We start from the raw sequence: 18,693 nt of genomic DNA on the forward strand, positions 1-18,693 counted from the left end.
GTTTGATTAGTTAGTTTTCCCCTCCTTCATGTGTCCAGTAGGTTTCTCCCTGTCTATGAAGCTTCCCCAGTGTGTCAGTGCAGGGGAGGAGTCTGATCAGGCCTGTTCAGTTTAGTCCCACTTGTTTTGTTTCATTTAATTACTTTTTTCAGTTGGGCCCAAATTACTTTAGTTTTGCAACTATTCTGTTTTGTACTTTTTTATCCTCTTTTACAAAAAAAAAAACACAGGAAAAAAAAAAATATTAAAAGTTCTTGCAAGAAACTCCATCTTTGTCCATTGACTAATTGGGAACCTTCACATTCCTAAAGTATTTCCTTTTAGTTAAATTTTGATTAATCTCCTTAATCGCATAACATTTTAGTATTTTTAGAGAAGTAAAAATATTCATTGACTGCATTTTCATGCATCAAACATGTAGAAATTTTTAGATTGAAGTTCAAGCCAAAGAAATGACCACCATCTTTCAAGCTGTGCATTATGGATCTACGGATCCATGGATTTTTTTTTTGCTGTTGTGTCACAATTCGCTAAAAAAAACACTAAAATTGGAAGTAAAGCCATGGGAATTGTTTGATTGCTTTTCACATCAGCCTCGACAACAAAGGTTTAAGCAACCACTTCCAATTAAAAATGGCTACGTTCACACTGCAGGGCTTAATGCTCAATTTCGATTTTTAAAAGAAATTCGATTTTTTTGCAACGGCGTTCACATTTCCAATGAAATGGGAACTCTTGAGATCTCCTGTGTGACCGTGAAATGATCCAGAAGTGACCCACATGCGCAGAAGAGTACTCAACAGTAAACGACGTCACTCGTAGTTTGCGGAAGTAGCTAACGTTAACAATGGATGTCAATGGATGGGTGGCGGGCTTGGTCGCCCGGGCGGCGGTTGTTTCCTGCCGGTTCCCGTGTGGCGTTGGGGGGATTCCGGCTGCCGCTGCTGCTGCGGTGGGGGTCTTGGGGTGGGGATGGCTGGGCACTCTCCCTCCTTCTTTCCACATTCCACCATCCATTTTAGAAGAACATAAACACTCACCTGAGCACAGGTGTTAGCTCACCTTTGCACTAACACAGGGGTCGGGAACCTTTTTGACCAAGAGAGCCATAAACGCCACATATTTTTAAATGTAATTTTGAAAGAGCCATACAATAATGTAGCGTCCCTTTCCCACACTGAGGCACGGAGACTTAACCTCTTTTAAGGTTCTTTGTTCTGGTTACTGCAGACCCCTGACAAACGCCGTACAATTAATTCAGCAACTCCTTATTCTCGCCCGCCGAGACGAGACGAGAGCGCTTCTCTCAACTTTTTATTCCCCTGCTCCCGCTCCAGTCCTCCCATTTCCCTTATTCGCCCCATAGCTGAACCCCATTGGTCCAAACTCCCTAACAACAGGCTGAGCGACAGAACAAAGGGCCAATCAGATCACTGCTTGATCGATGCGTTCCATGAACTCCAGAACTTTTAACGAGGCCCAACAGCCAAGTTAAACTCAGTCCGCGACAATATTTTTAAAACTAAAAATACAAATGAATGTGTGCATTTGATGTAATTTTAACACTTTTAAAGTACAATAAGTCATCGTTATGCTGTTGCTAATAAATGATTCGTGGTAGTTTTGCTGATGGTCTTGTCCGGTTGATACGTGATGAGTTTCTGCTTCATGCAGGCGTTGAGACTTTAAACGTGATCGTAGGTCTGAATGTTCTGTAGATGTGAGACAGACTGCTCACATGCAGACCTGGAGCCAAACACACACTCACGCTGCAGTGAGTGATGGGCAGCGGGGTTTACGTTTTTGCCATCCCTGCGCGATTCACCTGCTGCCCCCCCCCCCCCTTCTCCCTCACACATCCCGTCCCCGCAACTGCGCGCTCTTTCTCAGAGACGGGAGCGCGCCGTTTTAGGCACGGCAATTCACAGGTTTCCGGGTGGTACAAACTCTGTGAAATAATAGATAATAGTAAACTGATAGTTTTTTCTCCAAGCAACGCTACTACTGCGCGCCTCTGGCATCGCATCGCGCCCGAGAACTTGAAGGACTGGTCTAATGAAAAAAAAAGTATAATTAAAGATTTGTCTGCGAGCCACATGTGACCATCAAAAGAGCCATATATGGCTCGCGAGCCATAGGTTCCCGACCCCTGCACTAACAGTTTGCATGACTGAATGACTGAAATATTTCACACTAGTTGGTTTTAAGGCATAAGTATGCGTGTGAACACTATCTGTTTTGTATACATGTCGACAGGTGGACATTTTTTGCAGCTAGCAGGTGTGTTTATAACATTTGAGTGTGTGTGTGGACAGGCTCCGCCCTTATTGTACTACATTTGAACCTTACTATAATGATTAACGACCAGTTAACTTGTTGCTTTATGCTGCTTCATGGTCTTATCCCCCTTCCCCTCCTATTATCACCCCCTACCCCCCCTCTCTCTAGCGTCCCTCTCTCTTCTTCCCCTCTTTCCTTTTCCGTCCGGTCCAACACCAAAGATTTTCAGACATGATTGAAATTAATAAAGTTTGGCCTCAATTACAAAAGGGGTTTATCCAGACATACCTTTGGTTTGTCTGAAGATTAATAACCCCTCTTGTTAAAGTAAAATCTGTCCAACACAAGAGGCCCTCAGCTCTCATCTGTCTGCCCAGCTGTTGGACAGGACAAGTTAAAAAAAAACAAAAAAACAATGGATGTCAACAACAGTGTTGTCAAAAGCGGAGCTTTTTTTGCATCATTAAATTTATTTTCACAAAGGAGCCAGCACAACAACAATCTTCTCATTTTAAGAAGGCATCGGAGCCGGGATCGTCTGTACCCACTGTTGTGGAATGGGGATGTGAATGTGCTGGGGCCGCGTGAGTGTGCGTAAGAGGAGAGAGCATGTGCAGCGCAGGAGGGAGTGAGAGGGGGCAGCGGAAGTGTGTTGGGGCCGCGCGTTCATGTTGTGTGTTACGGAGGAAGGAGAACGATAATAAAAGAAGGCTAGCATATCAATGGCGTACGGTTCAGAGACATGTGACCTGGCCGTTCAGACAGAGGTCGCATTTCAAAAGATCGGATACGTATCGGATTAAGGATCACATTGCCAAGTGGCCTGGGTCACATTTGAAAAGATCTGATCTGTCGTTCAGACTGTCATGAAAAGATCATATACAGGTCGCATAGCGGCAAAAAAAAAAAAAATTGGAAATGGGTCATTTCAGCCTGCAGTGTGAACGTAGCCTAAATGTGCGTTTCTGGTTTCTATGTTTAAAACTCATGTTCCCAGGTTTCTATAACGAGTGTCTATGACTTTTTAAACCAAGTCAAACATTGACCTATCAGGGACCTGGATATAGTGACGTATGGATGACGTCCCTTTTCATTCCCGGAAGTGCTAAACATTTAAAAATTTATCATGAAGAAGAAATTAATAATTACGATTTGTGCCCGGCGGAATTATTTATCTGAATAAAGCTGAGAAAGAAAAAGTTTGGAACAAGATTAGCAAAATTTTAACTGCTTCAGCATTTTGCACCAAGCCTCATCCAACTGTTGGTGGTGGACATGCGCTAATCAACAGTAGAAAAAGAAAGTGTTCACACTGCTTGTCCAGTGTGAACACCATATGCTGTAAACACGTTCAGGATTGCATGTTTAGCGTGTTACTGAATGCGTGTCTAATGAATGTAGCATAAGAGGTGCTAGAAAGGTAAACTCAGCCAAACTTTAAAACTTTTATTCGTGAGTGTAAGTTGTAAAAATACATGCTGTGTTTTCCTGCACCACTTCTATACTGAACTACAATTGAACACATTAGGATGGCGGCATTATTTTATCTGCCGCTTGCTTGGTTCCCCTTGATTAATTATGTAATTATTTTATCTGGGCTTTCAGAATTTTTGGCATTTTTTTTTAACATTTTTCCGTTTAATGAATGATAAGCATTTCTATTTCAAGAGATTAACAGAAAAAAGTTCCCTCCAAAATCCACCCCTTATGCTCTGTATAAATGTTGTGGTTTTGTGGGTAACTGGAACATCTGCTCTCTCCTGCTCTCATCCATCAGTACCCCCATCTTACACTCTTCTCCACATTCCTTTTCTTATTCTCCATGATGAGTGAGCAGAGACAGCAGTTTATGCATTTTATGAACTCTTAGAAGAGCATTGTACTGATCCCAAAAACCCAACAGTTACTTGTCCATTCAGTGAACAATGCATAAAGTCTCTAATTTTTACTTTATTTCCGTGAAATTCTTACAGATAACATTTACCAGCAGACAAAGTGTGACGACTTCAGCGATTCGCTTTCCAAAAGAAGTACAACCAAAGGCCCAGCTGATGCAGAGTGAAGATGTTCAGTTTCCACCTACAAGTCATAATCCTCTTTCAGAGATGCTTTGCTTTTTATTAATGTGTCAGCATCTCAGAATATGAGTGAGATGTTTCACTCGAAATCCTGGAGCTTTAAATTCATATTTCTAGGGCTCAGTCTTACTAGAGCTGGACTGAAGGGTCCTGCCATGGGGTGAGTTAATGTGGATTATGACTACATGATTGAATTCAAAAGATTACATAAAGTCCCCACTTCAGTGTCTATTAATACTCAATCACATTTCCTCAAGATATGGACATTTGAAATAGTTGACTCTATATAACACATGTGTCAAGGTAAAGGCCTGCGGGCTGCATCCAGCCAGCGAGATCATTTTATATTATTGTTATTAATGGATCGGCGAAATGTAGCACTGGTTACAAATCAACTACAGACCCCATAATGCAGCGCTTCAGCTGCCTGGCAAAATAAAACGTTGGCATCATATTCACTACAGATCCCATAACGCAGTGCTTCACCTGCCCTGGTGAACAATAGCCCTCACAATGCAGAAGAGAAAGAGTTGATTCTGAAAACAGAGCCTTTGAAAACCAATTGGAGGCAGAATATATGTTTACTGGCATTACTGATAAACCTGTGTGTCTCATTTGTGGAGTGAATGTGGTTTACGGCGCTATGAGACAAATATCAAAACACCCCTTTGCTGAGAATCTGAGCATACTGAGTTTGCACTGCGCTTTGGTCACTTTGAAGAATAACCCGTTTCGTAACCCGTTCGTGAACTGCACCTGTGCAGATTCAGGTGGAACTGGTTAACTGCAGTGTTTTGGCACACTGAAGGCAAAGTACAACACTATAGGGCTGCACAGTTTATTCTCTCCATTCCTGCAGAAATGCTTCAGCTCCATCTACATGCGGCTTCAACCTTCTGCATGTTTGGTAGCACATTTCTGTGTGTGAAGCTCTTCTCAGTGATGAGGACAAACAAAACAGCAGATAGGAGTCGTCTCGTTGATGATCACCTGGGGCCTCATTTATAAACGTTGCGTACGCACAAAAGAAGGCGTACGCCACTCTCTACGCAATAGTTGAGATTTATAAAAAGCAAACTTGACGGGAAAATGTGCGGTCCTTCACGCAAGCTCTGACCCAGGCGTACGCACAAAAACGGATGAAATGAGAAACGGCGACGCCGTCGGCAGATGGAAGAAACACGTGAAAGTGAAAATGACAATACTGCCTCTCAGAAATAACATGAAGACTTCACAAAGCAAGTCTTACAATTAACAGCCTACACGATCACCCGTTTGATCGATCAGCAGTGAAACAAATAAAAAAAATCAAACAAAAATTCAAATGAACACTTATTTGCAAAAAGAAAAGTGAATATGTTCTGCAATATTGGCATGTTGTGCAATTCATCCTCATAAATAATATGGTTAACAGAACAAAATAATGTACAAAACTGATATTCTCGTTAATGTGTCCGTCTGGCGGAGCAAATATATGTGCAATCAGACAGACAGATGGATAGATAGAGAGAGATGCATTAATTGTCCACTAGGGAAAGTTGTTTACATAGTAAAACATGTCTTCATAAGCTACAGAATTATGGTATTCATGCATATGCCTTTAGTTTGTTTTATTTTTGATAAAACAATGTATGGCGTATGTCTCAACCATTCAGAAAGCAACAAGAAATTACATTTGCGCTGAACAATTTCCCATTTCCACGTCGATTATTCCCGACATCTATAGCTTGTCAGATGTAATTAAATGGAGGGAAAGAAAATGCCCCATCACAATGCGTAATGACGCACAATGGCTGATCTTGCGCTCTTAGAAGATGTGGCAAATGGAAGAATTCGGAGTGAACGCATCTTTAGACAGCAAGAAGACGTGCTGGCAAACGAGGACGACTGGCTTATGAGCCGGTTCCGACTTCCTCGAGCCGTCCTGTTGGACCTCTGCGGGCTTTTGGGGGTGTGTCACCCGGTGCATCTGGCGCGTCGGTGTCCCCCTGCGCCTCAGTCACCACTCCACTAAGGGATTCCCCAATTCTTGCCGCTTGTCTCTCATCAAGAGGGGTCAGCTCCGGTGTCCCCCCCCCCCCCCCCCCTCGTGGCAGACACACTCTGGCGCTGCAGCGCCAGACGTTTTTTTGCCTCGACTTTGATGTCCGACCATTTCTTTTTTATTTAACCACGGTCCGAGGTTGTGAGGCTACAGCATAACGGCGTCTGCCACTCACGTGGCTTTTTGGCATCAGTAATGCCCACACTGCGCCTTCCAAACAACACTTTTCTCCTCTTTTACACCTCGCCAACGATAAATTCTACTTCACATTGAGTGAAGATACGTTTTTTTTAATTTCCTCTCGGTGTGTGCCATGGTTTCGCAATCAATGAATATTCATTTGTGGGTGTTTCATGGACTATTTATGGGCAACTATGGGTGTGTCATGAGGCCGCAAAAGCTGCGCTGCATTTAGAATTGGTTGTGATTTATTAAGGGAAAGATGCGTAGGATGTGCGTGCGCACGGTTTTATAAATCCGAATATTTCTGTGCGTACGCACATCCTATGTTTCATCCGTACGCCACTTCTGACGCAAATCCTACGCAAAGTTTTATAAATGAGGCACCGGGGTTGGGCACCGGAGCTGACCCCTCTTGATGAGAGACAAGCGGCAAGAATTGGGGAATCCCTTAGTGGAGTGGTGACTGAGGCGCAGGGGGACGCCGACGCGCCAGATGCACAGGGTGACACACCCCCAAAAGCCCGCAGAGGTCCAACAGGACGGCTCGAGGAAGTCGGAACCGGCTCATAAGCCAGTTGTCCTCGTTTGCCAGCACGTCTTCTTGCTGTCTAAAGATGCGTTCACTCCAAATTCTTCCATTTGCCACATCTTCTAAGAGCGCTAGATCAGCCATTGTGCGTCATTACGCATTGTGATGGAGCATTTTATTTCCATCCATTTAATTACATCTGACAAGCTATAGATGTCGGGAATAATCGACGTGGAAATGGGAAATTGTTCAGCGCAAATGTAATTTCTTGTTGCTTTCTGAATGGTTGAGACATACGCCATACATGGTTTTATCAAAAATAAAACAAACTAAAGGCATATGCATGAATACCATAATTCCATAGCTTATGAAGACATGTTTTAATATGAAAACAACTTTCCCCAGTGGACAATTAATGCATCTCTATCTATCCATCTGTCTGTCTGATTGCACATATATTTGCTCCGCCAGACGGACACACTGACGAGAATATCAGTTTTGTACATGATTTCGTTCTGTTAACTATATTATTTATGAGGATGAAATGCACAACATGCCAATATTGCAGAACATATTTCACTTTTCTTTTTGCAAATATGTGTTCATTTGAATTTCTGTTGTAATTTTCGTTTGATTTTTTTTATTTGTTTCACTGCTGATCGATCAAACGGGTGTTCGTGTAGCTGTTAATTGTAAGACTTGCTTTGTGAAGTCTTCATGTTATTTATGAGAGGCAGTATTGTCATTTCCACTTTCACGTGTTTCTTCCAATCTGCCGACGGTGTCGCCGTTTCTCATTTCACCCGTTTTTGTGCGTACGCCTGGGTCTATGGAGTCCTATACTGTTCAAAATTAAATAAATAAATATTTGATTAAATAAATAAATGTGACCTCATGCAAATACACAACCAACCAATAAATCTCTCATAAATATATAAAAAGACCATGAAATGGTGAAAAACCCTCACACTGATTTTAAATTAGCCATTATATTATTCAATATATTTCATTTTGCTTTAAAAACCTGTTCATTATTTTAAAACAGCATTTTAAAATATTCATTTTTAATCATGTGGAATATTATTATAATTCTACGTCTTTTTTCAGAACCTTGGATTTCAAAATCAATATTTTCCAAAGTAGCTTTGTTTTTATTTCATGTTACTGTTTTTCACAATGGCGTATTTAGATTTATTGGTTGATTGTGTATTTGCATGAGGTCACATTTATTTATTTAATCAAATATTTATTTATTTAATTATGAACAGTATAGGACTCCATATGGGTCAGAGCTTGCGTGAAGGACCGCACATTTTGTGTAGAGAGTGACGTACGCCTTCTTTTGTGCGTACGCAACGTTTATAAATGAGGCCCCTGGTTGCTTATCTGGTTGTAAGAAATCTACAAATTCACACCATCAATGATGCTTCAACTATTAATAATATTTCTGTGACAGACAATCACATTTGTGGGTATATTAAGTTACGTAATGTAAGCATTGTGTCTTTTATACGCTTTGAGGTAAAAGGTGATGTGTTGCAGTGGTCTTAATCAAATTAATCTCTATTTATAGCACATTGCACCACAAAGTGTTGTTAACCAAAAATAAAACCTCAAAATAGACCTCAATCTGTCCAACCAGTCTCTGTGCCATGTCTCCTGTACAGAATGCATTAAGTTTTCCTAATCTACGTAAATCTTCCATCGCAAGCAGGTCTTGAACTTTCATTCTACAAAACCGGAATATTTTCTATGAAGGTTTGATCTGAGAAAAGTGAAAAAATATTCATGTCTGTCATAAAAAAGTGTATAAAGTGTGCAGGCCTGGGATTGCCCAAATCCAGGCCTCGTACTGGTTTCTGGAAACCCTGCCTTATCTGCTGCTGATAACCTTGAACAGGTGTGTTTAACTAATAAGGAGCTTCAATGGCAGGTTGGTTGGAAAGCATGTAGGACACTGACCCTCGACGCCTGGAATTGGGCATTGGAGTATGTTAACAGCCCCAAAACACCTACAGGCATCCTTCATGGATTTGTTCTGTTTTTTGTTTTTTAGAGCATAACCCACATTAACAAGGGAACACTGTCAATGAACTTTGCACAAAACTACAGTATGTAGAACTTTTATACACACTAAATAACAAATGCCATACATATACATTAAACAAATATTTAAAAAAATAGTAATAATTTAAAAAAAACAATAATAATCCCCCTCAAGCTCCCACCCCTTTAAAGGTAAACATGGAGGTCTATGTTGTTGAGCTTTGGAGGAGTCATTTTTCAGTTTCTTCACAGTTAGTCTAAAACCTATTTTGGTTTGGTTTGGCTAATTAGGAGCACTAAACGAACATTATCTGTAACTGTTATTTCAATTCACTCATTATCATGAGTACACATTTATGACTTATACACAAAACTATATCAAATGTTCTTTTTTGAAAAACTATTCTGGCACACTTTTATGCAAAATGGCTGAAGAGGTAAGTATTTTATTCTATGAAAATTATGTAAAATATTTTTCATAGCACCATTTATTTTGGTTTTCTACCCATTTTTTTCCTTTTACCTATAATTTCTGTTTTGGCCTTTGTCTGCAATTTTTAAGTATAATTTTCAAGGCCAGCTTCTGTTCTGCCACCAGTGAAAGTTTTTGTGTAAACATCCACATTTAAATATATGCTTACTGTTGTTCTTTTGTTTTATGTTGCACACTGGCACCAGAGCAAATTCCATTTCTGTGAAACTTCACTGAATATGGCAATAAACACTTCTTGAATCTTGAACAAAAGCTCTTCTTTTTCGTGTCTCATTTACATCTCTTAAACCTTTTTTCTTTCAGTTCGCCTCAGTTCTCCCAGTCGCTTCTGCGTCACTCTGTCTGTTTTCCACAACCCGTCAGTCCTGACCGATGCGTCTCCACCAACAATGCTCTTTAAGGTTATATCTGCTGCAATGAAGGTTGCATTCAAAAGGTCAGAGGTGAATTATGGATGAGCTGACTTAAAGTTGATGCAATTCATGTCAGAGTATATCTTTGCACATGTTGTGCCTCAGCATGCAGAACCAGGGATCGCTGACCTGGTGAAGTTGCTTATACCTGCAAACAATGTAATGATCCGGTAGAAATGTATTCTAAGAATTACTCACCGGCTTTATTGTTTCATCTTCGCCATCTTTTCTGCACTTTGCTCAATGCCATACTTTGTGTCCGTGCGCGAACATTTCTCCACCTTAGATAGAAAAAATATGGAATCAGTTGTTTATCCAAGGTGCGCATTCAAACACTCCTTTGGTGCTGCTGCGGCTGCTTTGGTTCATGTGTGCACAGGCTTCCCACTGCACTGTGCTATGTTATTGGAGAAATGCTGGACTATAATGCAAACATTGAACTTTTTCTTCTTTTCAGGCGACCCAAGGATAGACTTTCTTTCCTGACTGAACTGACAAGATTAAAATAAATTAAAATATTTTTGCATAATAAGCTGAGTTTTTTTGTTTGGCTGTACAATCAATAGCAACACTGTTGGTTGAGATCCTACACCCCGTCTGGTAGGAGACTCCAAACAACAAAGGGGCGGGGGGGTAGAATTTATTTTAAGCATGTTTACACTTACTTAAATCTACCATGTCAAGTCCTTGAGGTGTTTTGAACTTTTGTGTCTCTGCATAAAGAATTTCTAAAAGTGTGATATCACCTTTACTGTTTTGTTCTTATGGTTTCACACAAACTTTTCTTTTCCATTTGGTCTTTTCATCTCTCATTTGCATCTTTTTACCGTTTTGTTAATATTGATTTTACATCAGCAGCCCTTTCTTCAAGACTTTAACTTTAAGATGCACCTTACAAAAATTGAAACAGCCAATTCATAGTTATGCTTTTTGATAAATAGATTCCATGAATCTATTTATCTATTCATGCTGTTATTCCATGAAGGTTATGTGAAGAAGGTGGCAGATAGTTCACACTTGAAGGCACAGAGCAGATGGTGGTCCGTCCGAGTCCCACCAGGTGGAACTGGACAGGAACAGGTTGCACACACACATATTTGAAAACAGGTCAGAGGGAGGTCAACAATACTTTTGGGGAGATTCAGCATCACTCAGTGAACAAGGTAAGTTTCCTAAACAGTTAGAGTTAGTTATATTAATTAAAAACAATTTGAATCATACCAAAAATACAATATGTGGTTTAGATTAAAGGAAAAAAATGATTCAACATTTCTTTTGTTTTTATAGTTAAAAGAAACCCTGTTTTAACATAAACAGACAAAACTATTTTTTGGAAGAAATTACTCTTTCCCTCATTTCTATATGTATGTCCGTTTTTGTCCAAATTGTACAAAACAGAATTTCCCAGGTTTTGCTTTTTTAAACTCAGGTGGTTTATCAGGTCGGCCACGAATCGAAGGGTCTGCGGTTCGATCCCTGCTAACCTGGCCTACTGTCAATGTGTCTTTGGGCAATACGCTTTACTCTCCCTGCCTCCAGTGATGCTCCACTGGTGTGTAAATCCGTATGAATGTCCCAGTGATGGACAGAGGGACTGTAGGCACCCCACGGCAGCTGTGGCTACATCAGTACCTTATCATCAACAAGTATGAAAGAGGAGTGATTGAATAATTAATACACATTTTAAGCGCTTTGTGCGTCTGCAAAAGCTTAGAAAAATTTCAATCCAATATTATTATTATTTTCCTAACAGCTCTCAATCGTCTTGGGGTGTAATTATGAACCCCATATAACCATTTGTGTCATATTTGATACATGCATTTCTAAAATCTCCTATCGTATTAACAAGATCAAAACTTTCCTTAAAAACCCATTGCCTATAACTTGGTCCACGTTTTCTGCCCTGTAGTTCATCAACTTTCCACTAGGGGCAGTGTAAGGGCTTTTCAAAACGTCTGGTTCCGCTAAATCTCAAAAAGACTTGCCGGGTAAAGTCTGGCTACTTTTCAAAACTTTATGGTGAAAATTACTCATTTCATGTTATTTTTCTTTAATTACTACTTGCTATATTGAAAGATTGATAAATTTGTTGCCAAGTATTTCTTTGTAATACAGTTACAGAATGATAAAAATTGTGGATCAAATTTGAGACAGTGGGTACAAAAATGTATTTTTTCCTGAAGACCTATGTCAATATATTTTGCATATTGCAAAATGTGGTATTTTAGCAAAAAAATTTGAACACATCCTAATTATAAAAAATAAAAAGAATTTTCTATCAATTCTTTGACGTAGTAGGGTATACAGGGTTGTATTAGTTAAAAAAAAAACAAAACAAAAAAAACGGGGTAAAGCTGTGCAAATAAGTACGGGTAAAAATTAGGATAATCTGAGATGGCTATCATTTTACCATAACTCTTTTTGAACAAAAAATTACAATGTGAAATATTGAAGAGGCAGCTTTATTAACTGAACAGAACAGCTCTCCCACTGGTACACTTCAACTGAAATGCTCATTAAGAACCATTTTGACACAAAATATTAAACATCCTTTTCAAGATCACAAAGGCCAGTTCCACAATAGTACTGTAAAATGAAATAAATAAATAAAAGAAAACGCATCCTCATCCAAAATGTTATTTATTTGAACTACATCTGCATTTAATCACAGCCAAACTGGTAAGAGTCGAGGTTAAATGACTTAGACATCCAGCTGCAATGTTCTTGAAGGGTTGAATCATTAAATGTGCTGAATCCGCTTTGCATGAATTTACTAAATTAGATACAGATGAAGCAAACAATAAAAAGCTGCAGAAAAAAGAAACATCAGGGTTATTTTTTAAGTTTTCACAGCTCTGAAAGTAAGATCAGCATTGTTGTAAAAGGTTTTGGCCAAGAGGTACAATAAATGAAATATTTTTAGTCTTGACAGATGAAGCACCAGCCAAAATAATCATTTTGCTATTCAAGTGTTCTATGAAGAAACTCCTTTTTAATGTCTTATAGCCATATTATGTGAAAAGATTTCTGAAGCTGCTGTTACAAACCACTGGAACGACGAAGAAAAAGCCATACAATTAAATAACTGATATTTTCTGCAATATCAATGCAGAAATAAAGGATTGTAATGGGGACATTAATTGTACATACGGTAAAAACACAATATTCCCACGTAACTCTGGAGATTAAAATGAGAATTGACAGCAATTTAGGTAAAAGAGGAGATTTGACATCACCTGTTTCCTGTGTTCCCTGTAAATCATCCTTCTTCCTCACAGGAGAATTTCAATTTCACACTCTGTTGACGTGCGTTGCTCTCATCACTTAAAACAGGTTTTAAGGTTGGAGGAAGGCTGGCTTGTTAAAAATGGATCAACATATGTATTCATGAAAGACTAAGTAAGAAGAGGATGAGCATGAATGAAAAAATGAAAGCTGAGTAACAAACGCCTACGCGGTACAGTGACAACAAAAGTAAAGAGAGAAAAGAAACTATTTTCATGCATACATCTGAACTCCTGTTCAGAGTCACGGCTGTGTCCAAATTTCCTCCCTACTCCCTAAAAAACTGTTTCCTCACTGGAGCTTTTCAACGAAAAGAAACTTTACAAATACATTTGTTTTTTTGTTAACTTTGCTGTCTTGAGGGTTTCAATTTAGAGGTCCGTGTAGCCTCTTTAAGATTTATTTTCGACACGTGACCGAGCAACTTGACATGCGTCAATTCTTTGTCTGAGTCAGAAGTAGTGGAAAGTATCCAGTAGTTTTCCAAAATAAAACTTCCTCCAGAATCGGATTATAAATTAAAACTGAAAAGATGTAGGGCATGTTCTTTTTTTTCCTCTGCAGCCCGCCACCAACTGTCCCACGGAGCTGGGACCACTGCCCCAGACAAGTCACCAGTACCTTGGAGAGCCACACACTCACATTTACACCTATGGGACAATTTAGAGTAACCGATTACCCTAGGAAGCATGATTTTGGACTGTAGGAGAAAGCTGAAGTGCCCGAAGAAAACCCACACATGCATGAGGAGAACATGCAAAGGACAGACACACAGGAGAGACCCTACTGGGTTTTAAACCATGGCTTTCTAGCTGTCAGACGAGAGCGCTAACCACTACACCGCCTTGCTACCAGGTTTCAAACATACAGTACATACACAAAACTGGTTATGTAATAATAAAAGACTTGAAACAGTATTCCGGCCAACTATAGTTTAGCTTCAAAATCTACAATCTAAATAATAGCAATACTGCAAGAGACAGAATTATTTAAAAAAAAATAATACTAAAAGGAAATTGACAGATAAAGAAAAAAACCCGAAAGAGCCTGCATAAAAGATGAAGCAGAGTTTGACAAGAACACAGGAAGCTCTCTGCGGAGGCTGGACTGGAGGAGACGGGGATTTGGACTATCGGGGGATCCTTTGAAGTTCTGGCAGATTAGAATGGCCAGCGGTTCAGCCAGTGGCCCCAACCCCCCCAAGACCCAGCTACGCTCAGCAGCAGCACCAGCCGCCTGCCCGGCTAGCATGATGCATAATCACCCTGCAGGCGTGGCAAAGATCTATCACTGTCGGTCATTATTCCAACTTCACCAGCGATTATCTCCATGCTTTATTACATTTTCACATCAGCATGACTTCCCACCAGTCAGCAGCAGATCTGATATTGAAGCTTTTTATGGACAAAGAATTGAATTTGTGGAGCAAGAACTCATAACATCAACTCAAACGTTATCATGTTGTTTCTTATCTGGCTGAAAACGTAACAGAAATACACCCAGATGCACACGATTGAGATCAGCAAAGATTTGGAGCATACGCTCGTGCGCACAAACAGCTTGTGCACTTTGCTTGTTTGTGTAAAGCATGCCGACGTTTCTGCAACGTAGAGGTGAATCACGTGAGGAAGAGGATTAAAGCGGCTGTGAAAAGCAGAGAATTATTAACAAAGAAGGGATTTGGCTTCTGTGTTGCTAGTCCTCTGAACTCCTAAACCACCCTTTCCCTTCAATGCAAACACAGTTACCAGTAAACATGTGAGAACTCAGAGCAACAATCTGACAGCATTCATGGAAAGGTTCACTTTTTCCAAGATGTTTTGTATTCAGGCTGATCCCATCAGCAAAGATGGGGTCACCTGCACCTTCAACAATTCTTGAAATCAACAGAAAGAATGAGAGGGAGGAGAAAATGCAGGAACACGGTGATAAATGTGAACTCTTACATTCTCATGTATGTGCAGAAAAGCAAAGTAATCCGTTCATAAAACCAAATCTCTGTGTGATTAAAGTAATTCCTGATTTAAAAAAAAAAAAAAAAAAGCTGTGATTAAACCAGCATGCTCATCTGCTGCCACAAACTCTCTCTTTTGTTTGTGTGCTTTAATCCTCAGAAACAGTTATTACATGGCCGAACAGATGTACCTCTGGGTTTGTGGTAAATAAACATATATATATATATATATATATATATATATATATATATATATATATATGTACATTTAAACGGATCTGCTTGGTGCAGCGTTGTCTGTATTAGCCGTTATGCATGTGGTTCTTTTTTTTTTGTTATTTTATTTTTAACCAAGATTTTCATTTTTAATTAAAACCAAGGTTATGATTCAAAGACACACAACTGGCTTCTCAGAAATAGAACGTAATGAAACAATTCACAGCGTTGCTGTAAGAACACCACACTGAGAACGGGTTGTTCTTGAAAACACGCGTGTTTACTTAAATAATCCACCATGAGAAGCGTTTGACTTTTTGTAAACATTTTAGGGTCCTTTAAGAAACTGTGGCTTGATTTTAGCATTAGAATAAATAAGGGTTAGATTTTTTTTTTTTTGGTGTTTAGGGCTTAAAAAGTTTGCAATAACAAATATTAATAAGGAAAGAAAAAAATAACATTAAATGACATTAACATGGATGTAGATGTCCTAATAAAACAGAGAGAACAGCTTGAACTGTTTTGTAATGAGGAGTAAAAATAACAGCAAGGACAAGGGTTAAAGAGGGGAGTAACAGTTTTTTTAAATAGTTTAGCCAAGTACAGATTTCATATATTGTATTGCTTTTCACAACTCCACACAATTAAGCTAAAAATCTGTGTCGGAAAATTAAACATTTTAAAGCCTTTGACTTCTCATACTTTGGGGAAAGTCAGAAATTTGCAAACAAGTTCCAAAGTGAGCATCAAGTTATGTAACTTAAATAAAAAATGTATGAAAAATAATGAAATAAGCTAAATAAAGCCACTTAGATACTATCTAAAACGGAAACTGCTTAAATAAATTAAGTCATAATCAGTGGAAAAACAAAGACTGTTAGAAAGCAGTTGGACTCACATGGCACTTCCTTGATTGTCTATGCAATGGTCATTTTGAAATATAATTTTTAACATGTGATTATATTTTAGGATTTGGCATGGTTTTTCCATGAATATACTATAAGCATTTTTGTTCATATAGTTTTCCTAAACTATCCAGTAACTCCACCAAAGTTAGTGGTTCTTACACATCTGATCTGAAACTTAACAGATTCACTAACTTCCACCTTCTCCACTGTTGTGTGTGCTACTTTAGTAAAAAAGAATTCTTCTCTATTTGTTTATCTTTTGTGTGAACTACTGGCCAAATTTTTCTCCTACAAAAACATTCTTTTAACTGATTTTCTTGGATAAAATGCATTGACTGGTGATCTGCTCAACACAGTTATCTGCAAACGTTTAAACGGACATTCCCACAAGAGAAAGAGTGTAATAAAAATTGCCGTTTTTTGACACAACAGTTTTGTGAAAACACAAAGAAAGACCGAATGTTGGTGACTGGAGCTTTGACCTAGAAAGCAAAGACATCATTTTTTAGTGTGGCAGAGTTCACTGGGAAGAAGAAGTCTTTAAGTGCAGAGCAGAGTACAAAAATACACTCTTAGAAAAAGTAGTGGTGCAAAAAAATACTTTACAACACTTCACTATTACAGCAAAAACACCCAAACATTCAACCAAATCTTGACTTGGATTGTGGACAAAGTAGCCATTAAAACAAATACACAGTTGATGCAAAGCTAGATGTGATCCTGTCCTCCCTGACATGATAAAACTATAATAATATTGGCATTATCCTCAGTACTTATGGAACCACACTGGGGTTTACAGAACAAAATACATAAAAATGGCATTTTCCCATAATCAGATATATGCGAACTATTTGGCAAGGAGCGTAAAGGCATAGTGTGAGTTCTGTAGAGGAATAAAGGAGACATATGGTGCATTATCTCTGACTGTGTGACTGTTGCTGAGCCTGCAAGTGAAAAGAATACTGATGTGATTTCTGTGTAAGCAGAACAAGTTGTATTCTAGCTCCTGTTCTTACAGACCGACTCCAGGGAGGCTCAGACCAAATTTTTCCTTATGGCTTTAAATTGTGTTTTATTTCCGATTGTTGGACACATTTATAAAATGTAGAAGATACTCATTTTTCATTCCTAAAGTATACCATGCCATTCTTTAGCCTTTTATAGCAAACAAAATCCATGTATATGATAATATATTACCTTTGGCACATGAAAGAACACATTTTTTTTAGTTCCAGAGCTTTTTTTCAACCCAAAAATAAGATGCCTCGATCTCTGAGGCACCGGCTTTGGCTCTGTGTGGGTGCCGCCCATTTCACGATGTTGACCTAGAATTGACCTCGGCAGCAAGTTTGCAACGGGTTTTAAACAGTTGCAGAAAACAAACATCGAAACTTTTGCAAAGATGGATGTGCATATTGTGCATAAAAAGGAAAATATTTCGCAGCTCACCGCTAGCTGCATGGAGAAAGGGGCTGGAAGGGGCTGTTCCTGCTGGTCTACATCAGCTCGTTAAACCACCAAACGGTTCCTTGAACGTGACCAAGTCTGCAGCTCACCACTCCCCCAGGAGATGGATCAAATGCTGAGAATAAATGTCACATACGTGTGTCTGACAACTTATGGGACTTAAGCTTTTGAGATACATTGAACACCACAGTCACTAAAAGAGAATGCCTTATTGACCGTCTCCATGAAGCAGGACAAAATCCTCGCCCAGGACAGTGTAAATCTGGCTCTGAAAATCCCTCTTTACCAACCTACAAACCTGTGCTTGCTTTGCAATCTTTCATCTTCATTTTGACATTTTCAAAATATTAAGAAATCCGAAAATGATTTATTTGGGTTTAACACTGGTATATTAGTCACATAGATGTGCTAACTTGTAAAAAGACCTGAAAAATTATGTGCAAATATCACAGGAAATGAATGACACATCCTCAATAAACCTAAGACACTTTACACATTACAGAACAAAAAGATGAGCTTCAACAAATTTGCTTCCATAGAAAACATAATAAATTGGGTAAGACAAAAACTCTCTCCACAGAGTTTAAAAGTAAAACAATTGCATCCTAAGTTCAGCTTCCATCTGCTTCCCCTTTCATAAGTCTTATCTTCTGTCTCAGTGGTCTCGTTCTGAACATATTGCACCCAGTACCTTATTTGTGATTTTTCCCACTAGCTTCTCCTCTTTTGTTCTCCCTCATGCATAATTGGTGTTCCTTCATGCTCCCACCTCATTTCCCCTGGAGAATATCTCTCTT

General features: G+C 39.1%; 1 protein-coding gene across 5 annotated transcripts in view; it reads right to left on the reverse strand.

Moving 5' to 3' along the window:
* dlgap1 (DLG associated protein 1) overlaps positions 1–18,693 on the reverse strand; it is a 100,302-nt gene that overhangs the window by 53,709 nt on the left and 27,900 nt on the right. For 4 of the 5 annotated variants that reach the window (XM_023949940.1, XM_023949937.1, XM_023949939.1 and 1 more), the window contains exon 2: positions 10,265–10,347. The gene's annotated coding sequence lies outside the window, so the exon portion shown is untranslated. Of the gene's footprint in view, positions 1–10,264; positions 10,348–17,878; positions 18,012–18,693 lie in introns of all 5 variants that reach the window. The other variant, XM_023949938.1, reaches the window with a different exon arrangement.

This window comes from Oryzias latipes, chromosome 20 (genome assembly GCF_002234675.1).
Source record: "Oryzias latipes chromosome 20, ASM223467v1".
In the NCBI taxonomy this organism is placed as follows: domain Eukaryota; kingdom Metazoa; phylum Chordata; class Actinopteri; order Beloniformes; family Adrianichthyidae; genus Oryzias; species Oryzias latipes.